This window comes from Aythya ferina (assembly GCF_964211825.1).
Source record: "Aythya ferina genome assembly, chromosome: Z".
Lineage (NCBI taxonomy): Eukaryota > Metazoa > Chordata > Aves > Anseriformes > Anatidae > Aythya > Aythya ferina.
This window is the reverse complement of record NC_140299.1, coordinates 84,445,765-84,452,823: the sequence shown is the minus strand read 5'-3', so window position 1 is coordinate 84,452,823 and position 7,059 is coordinate 84,445,765.

Here is a 7,059-nt window from a genome sequence, read left to right as displayed (position 1 = left end):
GCGCGGCGCCCAACGGGAGGGAGGGAGGGAAGGAGGGAGGGAGGGAGGGAGGGAGGCGCAGCGGGGCGGCCATGTTGGGAGGGTCGGCGCTGCTGCTCTGCACCCTGCGGGGTCTGGGGGAGGGTGGGGAAGGAGGAACATGGTGATGCGCAAGGCCAGGGGGCCTGAGGAGATGGATCTGTGGGTCCTGAGCGAGTGGGCAGGCATTGCCCATCACCAGGCTGGGCAACCAGATCCAGTGGGTGGCACCCCTGGCCATGGCAGGGGGAGTGGAACTAGGTGGTCTTTGAGGCCCCTTCCAACCTGAGCCACTCGACATTTCTATGACTGTAGGATTCCGTGATTCTATGAAGAAGACCAAGACACTGTCTGTGGCAGGGTCACAACTCTTTATTGGGATGACAACCACATTTGCCCTGCTAAAGGCGCGGGGGCCTCTTGCAGGGCTGGGGAGAGTCCGGGTCGCTGTCGGCTCTCCTCTTCGGGGGGCGCCGCGGCCCCCCAGGTGAGCTGTCCCTGCCCTGGCCAGGAGGAGAGGGCCCGTGGCTTGTGCCCGGCACCGCAGCCTGTTCTGCTTCCTCCTCTTCAGGCTCTGAGAAGAGCTCCTCCTGCTCCTCAGGCATGGGTGCAGCGCGCGGGTGGCCAGGACCCCCAGGCAGGGCGGCACTGGAGGTGCTGGGCAGCTCCTCGATGTCCGAATCCTCCGCGCTGCTGGAGGAGAGCAGGCTGGTGACAGGAGTGTCCCGGGGGGAGGCAGCAGGGCTGGGGGTGGCCTCCAGGCTGTCTTCGGGCTCCCAGGTGTCTTGGGAGCCCTCGAGGTCCACCTCAGGGCCGTTGTACACGTAGAGCTGGCTGGCAGGACGCGGTTCCAGGAAGCCCAGCTCCTCGAGGAACTCCTCGCTGCACGTCTCCTCCATGATGGAGATGAGCCGCTGCACAAAGCTCACCGTGTGGCCCTGCAGCAACGGCTGCAGCTCCTGCACCAAGGCGTGCTCATCGAGCCCACAGCGGCACAGCCAAGCGACGATGTTGGCCTCCAGCATGTCCTGGTCCCACCAGGCAGCGTCGAACAGCTCCCTGGCTTGCTGGCGCACCCAGGAGCGCAGCGGACCGAGGACTTCTAGGTGTTCCCTGAAGAGGGCTGCCCATTCCTCGGGCGGGAGGCCTCTCACGGCAGGCTGGGGCATGGGCTCTGCAGCCCCCTGCTCGTCCTGGGGGCTGTCGTCTTGCGCCTCTGCATCGGGGGCCACCTGCACCTCCAGGAAGTCGTCTTCCGCCCAGATGGAGTAGCGGATGGAGGTGATGTGCTGCCTGCAGAGGGGGCAGGTGCTGCTTCTCTTGGCCCAGCGCATGATGCACCCGAAGCAGAAGTGGTGCACACAGGGGAGGACGTAGCTGGGCTCCTTGGGGACCCCCTGGCACACAGGGCAAGTGATGTCCTGGGCCTCACTTGCCATGGTGTCGGCTCGCTGCAGCGGGCTGGGGAGAGCTGCAGATGGGGAGCTGCTTCCCCTGGCTGGCACCGCTGCGACAGCTGATGTGCGCTGCAAGAAGGAGAGAGGTCAGGGTCAGTGGCTGAGCCAGGGCAGGCAGCGGCAGTGCCCCGGCCCCTCAGCAGGACAAAACCCCAAGCCGAGCCCCGGGGCACGTGTCCCCGCACAGCTCACCTGCACTGCTGCGAGCACTCCCTCCACAGCCCCGGCTGCCTGAGCCAGGCAGGGCCGGGGAAACGCAGGCACTGGCTGCGGGGACGGGCACCGAGAGCAGTTGCCGACGGCCCCACAGCACAGCTCCAACAAGTCTCACAAGAGATCCTTGCTCGGCACTCCAAGCCTCGCACACACGCTCAGCGGGAGTCCAGGCACGAGCCAGGCTGGGCCAGGCTCTGCCGGCGCCCCAAGATAAGCAGCGAGGGCCGTGAGGTCACAGCCCATTGCTGGCTGACCTCACAGCCCATCGCTGGGTGACCTCAGAGCCCAGCGCTCTGGGTGACCCCCAAAAACCAAAGCACATGTCTGAAAGCACTTGCCAGACATTCGGTGAACCCCGGCAGCTTGGCTGCCATGACCACTTCACTGGGAGGCCTGTTTCAGTGGCCAAGCCCCGTGTTGGTGTACAATCTTCTCCTCGCCTGCAGCCAGACCCTCCACTGTCCCATCTCCTTGCCATTCCCTCGAGTTTTGTCAGTGGCCCCAGAGAGCAGAGCTCAGCGCCAGCCCCTCTGCTGCCCTGGTGAGGAAGCTGCTGGCCGCCATGAGGCCTCCCCTCAGTCTCGTGCAGGCTGAGCAAACACGCGGACCTCATGTGCTCCTCATCCATCTTACTCTCCCGATCCTTCACCACTTCGAAGCCCTCCTTTGGACACTCTCCAATAACCTGATGTCCTTCTGTTAGTGTGCTGCCCAAAAGTGCACCCAGGACAGGACTCGAGGCGCTGCTGAAAGAGCGCAGAGCAGAGCACAGCAATCCCTGCCCCCGCCCAGCTGGCGATGCCGTGCTGGAGGCAGCCCAGGATGCTGTTGCCCCTCCTGGCTGCCAGGGCCCCTGCTTGAATCCCGTTCAACTTGCCATCGACCAAAACGCCCAGATCCCTCTCTGCAGGGCTGCGCTCCAGCCTCTCGTCCCCCCGACTGTCCATACAGCCAGGGTTGCCCCTTGCCAGGCGTGGAATCCCTCACTCGCTCTTGCTAAACCTCATATGCTTGGGGATTGCCCAGCTCTCTGCTTTGTCAAGGTCTCTCTGCAAAGCCTTCCTCCCCTCGATGGAGTCAGCCACTCCTTTCTGTTTAGCATCATGCCTAAACGGACTCCATATGCCCTCAAGTCCTACATGCGAGTCAGTCGGGACAACGCTGAAGAGAACAGGCCCTAAAACGGAGGCCTGCACAAGCCCCTATGACTGGCCACCAGCCTGATGCAACCCCATTTACAAGAACCCTTGGAGCGCGACCCGTCAGCCCCTTGTTCACCCATCGCATTATGCATTGCTCTAGCTGTGTGCTGCCCAATTTGTCCAGAAGGAGACAGGGAGAAACAGTCTTGAAGCTGTGCTGAAAGCCAAACAGGTGCCATCAGCTGGCTTCCCTTGGGCAACCAGATGGTTGGCCACTTCATCAAAAGAAATCAATGGGGGTGGGCAAGTGATGGGGAGGGGACATCGATAGGGCAGCTGACCTAAACCAACCAAAGGGACATTCCAGAGCACCTGATGCCACACTCAGCAATAAACAGGGGAGCTGCCGTGGGGCAGGGGGCTGTTCCTCCTCAACAACCACTACGTGTTTTGATGCCCTGCTTCCCAGGCCATGGCTGAACATCGCTCGTTGATGGGAAGTAGAGAATATTTCCTTTTCCTTCTCTCTGCGCTTCCCCGCGGCCTTATTGTTTCTTTTGTTTCTTTTTCTCCCCATTCCCCTGCCCTTTAATTCAACCATTCTCATCTCCAGCCTCTTTGTGCTGTATTTTCTCTCCCAATTTAATAATAGCCACTCTTCTGGGTTCGCAATAAGTGAACTAATTTTAATTCCTACCTCGCTTTTTTAATTATTTTAAAACAGCATCAGCAAGGTCTGTGGGACACCAGAACACCCTTACATAACACCCAAAGAATTGCCATCTCCCTGTGGTGATTTGTACCACCGTGCCTGCTGTTTGTCATCATCGCACCATGCCCTGCTGAGATAGCTTGGCTTTGTCTTGCTGCCCTCCTCGTAGTTACGAGAAGGCTGCCCTGAGGCTCCTCTGCAGTCTGACCAAACATCTTTGCTTCAGCCCCTCCTCACTGAGCAAGGGCCCCAACCCCTGAGCATTGTGAAATTGCCTACAATGCATTTCTAAGGATCTCACTAATGGGTTTTTGAAGACAAGATTGAAATTCTTCCTCCGTGGAAAGGAACCCATGATGGAGCAAAACACAAGTTTTCATACAAGCATGTTGGACGTGCTTATGGTTTATCTCATTTCTATGTCTCAGAGAGTTGCTTGTTCGGCTAACAATTTGACCTCTTTGAAAGCGTTTGTCCTGACCGTCTCTCAGTTGTTTGCCAATGTCTCCTGCTGGCCACTGGCTGCCGCTGTTTGTCTAGGTAAAGAACAGCTTGTTGCACACGCACCGTCAGTTTTAAGCGGCTCTGGCAAAGACGTGCATGCCTGATGTAGCTTTGCATATTTAAGAAGAGATAAAAGTGTAGCTTCCACTCAAGTGAAAAATCTCATCTGCACACAGCCTTTCCTATGTGAGTTCAGAACCTCTCACCAAGGAGGGCCGAGATGCTGAAGTTGCTGAAGTTATGTGACTTTCTCTGTTTGCTCACGGCAACATTTATCCATGATGCTAACTAAAATACAAAACGTGAAATCTTGGATAATTAGGGACTCTGCCTACGGCATATCACAACAGTGTCATGGTCAGATGTGTCTCGGTGAGACAACCTGAAAGCCTCATGCTTGAATGTAGTGCGTGTTCTTGCAGCAGGGACACCTTGACGAGGACTGCGTGACAGAGCTTTCCGTGTTTCACAACCAGAGCAGGGAGAGTATATCGGAATTAATATCAGAGGTAAGAAATACATGTTGTTACTTTGTTGTAATTAAGCATGCTGATACAGTAAGTAACCTTAGCGTATTGGCAGCCTCATGGTCCCTTATTCTCAGGCGTGAGTTTTGCTGTGCTTTTCCAACCTACGGAATCCCCACAGAATTTCAGATCTGTCAGTACAGCTCTGAAGCTCAAATTTGCCTTTTCTTTTTCCTCCTTTCATTGTGTTTCCTAAACTTTATTGATATTTTCTACCATGCTGATATCCTTATGAATTTCTGAAAGGCAAAATAGACTCGCCCTAAAGATGTCTGGCTGAACAACAGATTTCATGCACTGGCTGAACTCCGTGCTTTGAAATGTTCTGATAGCGGAGGGAAAACTTTCAGTGCATCGCTCAGCCAGGCTATAAAATAAGCGGGGGGGAATTACTTTTCACAACTTTGAAAGGAGTGAATCAGTTCCTGTCCCATTGGAATATAAATGACAAAAGCTGAGCTGACTAGCTGTAGAGGAATTGTACCAATGTGTTAGTGGTGATATTCTAACCTGGTAGAAGAGACTTACAAGATGAGGTGGACTCCGGTCTTAATGTGAAGCTGAAAATTGTCCTTTGAAATTTATTTTTTTTTTATTCTACTGTATAGAATGAAGACTTGGGATAAAATCTTTCACGTAACTGTAGCAGAAACAGACTTTTAAATTATGTGTTCTACTTAAAATGGATAAATTTTGGAGTAAACATTGTTGTTTGTTTGTTTTTTTGTTTTTGTTTGTTTGTTTGTTTTTCAGTTACAGGAAATACAGGAAATAATCTGAATAATCTACTCACAGGAGGAAACAGCTTGTCCAATTAAGTTTTGGCATTTACACCGTCCTTTACTAGGGAATTTCTATTGCCTTATAACTTATTCAGGCTAATGGTATTATGCTGCAAACCTGGCAAGCATTTTTCTTGCAGTCCTCATAGCAGTTGTGATACTGAAAATCACACCAAATGTTGATTAAAAAATTTTTTCTTGTTGTACTCCCAGTCAACTTGCTAGCAGGCAGCCTGGGAAGAGGAAAGAACTCGACTCCGTGTACGCACTATGCAGAAACAACTAAAACATTGGTCTGTTAGCAGCACTACTTCCGTTAAAAATCTAAACATAACACTTACATGAGCTACTATGGACAAAATTAAATCTATCACAACCAATCCAGCACATACAGGAACAATGGTGGTCTGTCAAACCTTCCTGGCCCTGAGTTGACCATGAGGGTAATGATTTAAAAAACTAGGTGATGAGGTGATTCCTGCACCTGTTTGAGCCTCTGGTGTGGGTATAATAAGGGATTGTCCCCAGAATTAGCGATGACAGTGAAAGGTGAATTAACAAAATATTTGGTGGAGAGGGAAACTGTTAAAAAAATCCATTCCCTTTTTAATTCTCCAGTATGGCCAGTTACAAGTGCTAAGGACATGATGGCTTACAGTAAACTACAGAAAGTTGAATGCAGCTACTAAACCATTGACTGTCACAGCACCCAGTCTGTCTGACATACCTAATCTGCTTAATACAGGAGGATTTAAAGGATGGCTGTCGTTGGTGTTCGAGATATCTTTTGGTCACATTACCATGGCAGGGACAAGACAAATTTGCTTTTACTTTGGAAGTAATAGAGCATTTTTTTGCTCATTTACCCCAGAGGTTTAAGCACAGACCTGCACCAACACATGCTGAATTGGCTAAGACATTAGAAGAAGTAAGGTTACCCGCTGGAATCACATTAATTCGATAGGGAGATATTGAGTGGGGGCAGTGATGAGCAGCAAGTACAAGCAGGAATGGGCTTCCTCATAGACAGACATATGCCAGCAGTACTCGTATTTGCTACCCACTCTCACTACTGCATCTGTGGTTCAAGAATTAAATTGCCAGTGCAGGGCCCAGAGGCAGACAGGACTGTTCTTTATGGACACGAATTGTTAAAACATTTCTAACAAGGTTTAACAAGAGCAAGTGTAGAGTCCTGTACCTGGGAAGGAACAACCACATGTATCAGTACAGGCTGGGGGATGACCTGCTGGAGAGGAGCTCTGAGGAGAAGGACCTGGGGGTCCTGGTGGACGACAGGTTGGCCATGAGCCAGCAGTGTGCCCTCGTGGCCAACAGGGCCCATGGGATCATGACGTGCATGAAAAGGAGCGTGGCCAGCAGGGCAGGGGAGGTGATCCTCCCTCTCTACTCAGCCCTGGTCAGGCCTCACCTGGAGTACTGTGTCCAATTCTGGGCTCCCCGGTACAAAAAAAGACAGGGATCTCCTGGAAAGAGTCCGGCGGAGGGCAACTAAGATGATACGGGGCCTGGAGCATCTTCCCTATGAGGAAAGGCTGAGAGACCTGGGTCTGGTCAGCCTGGGGAAAAGAAGACTGAGGGAGGGATCCTATTTATGTTTATAACATGGCCAACCTCTCTTCAGTGGTTTGTGAGGACTGGACAAGTGGCAATGGCCACAAAATGGAGCCCAGGCAGTTC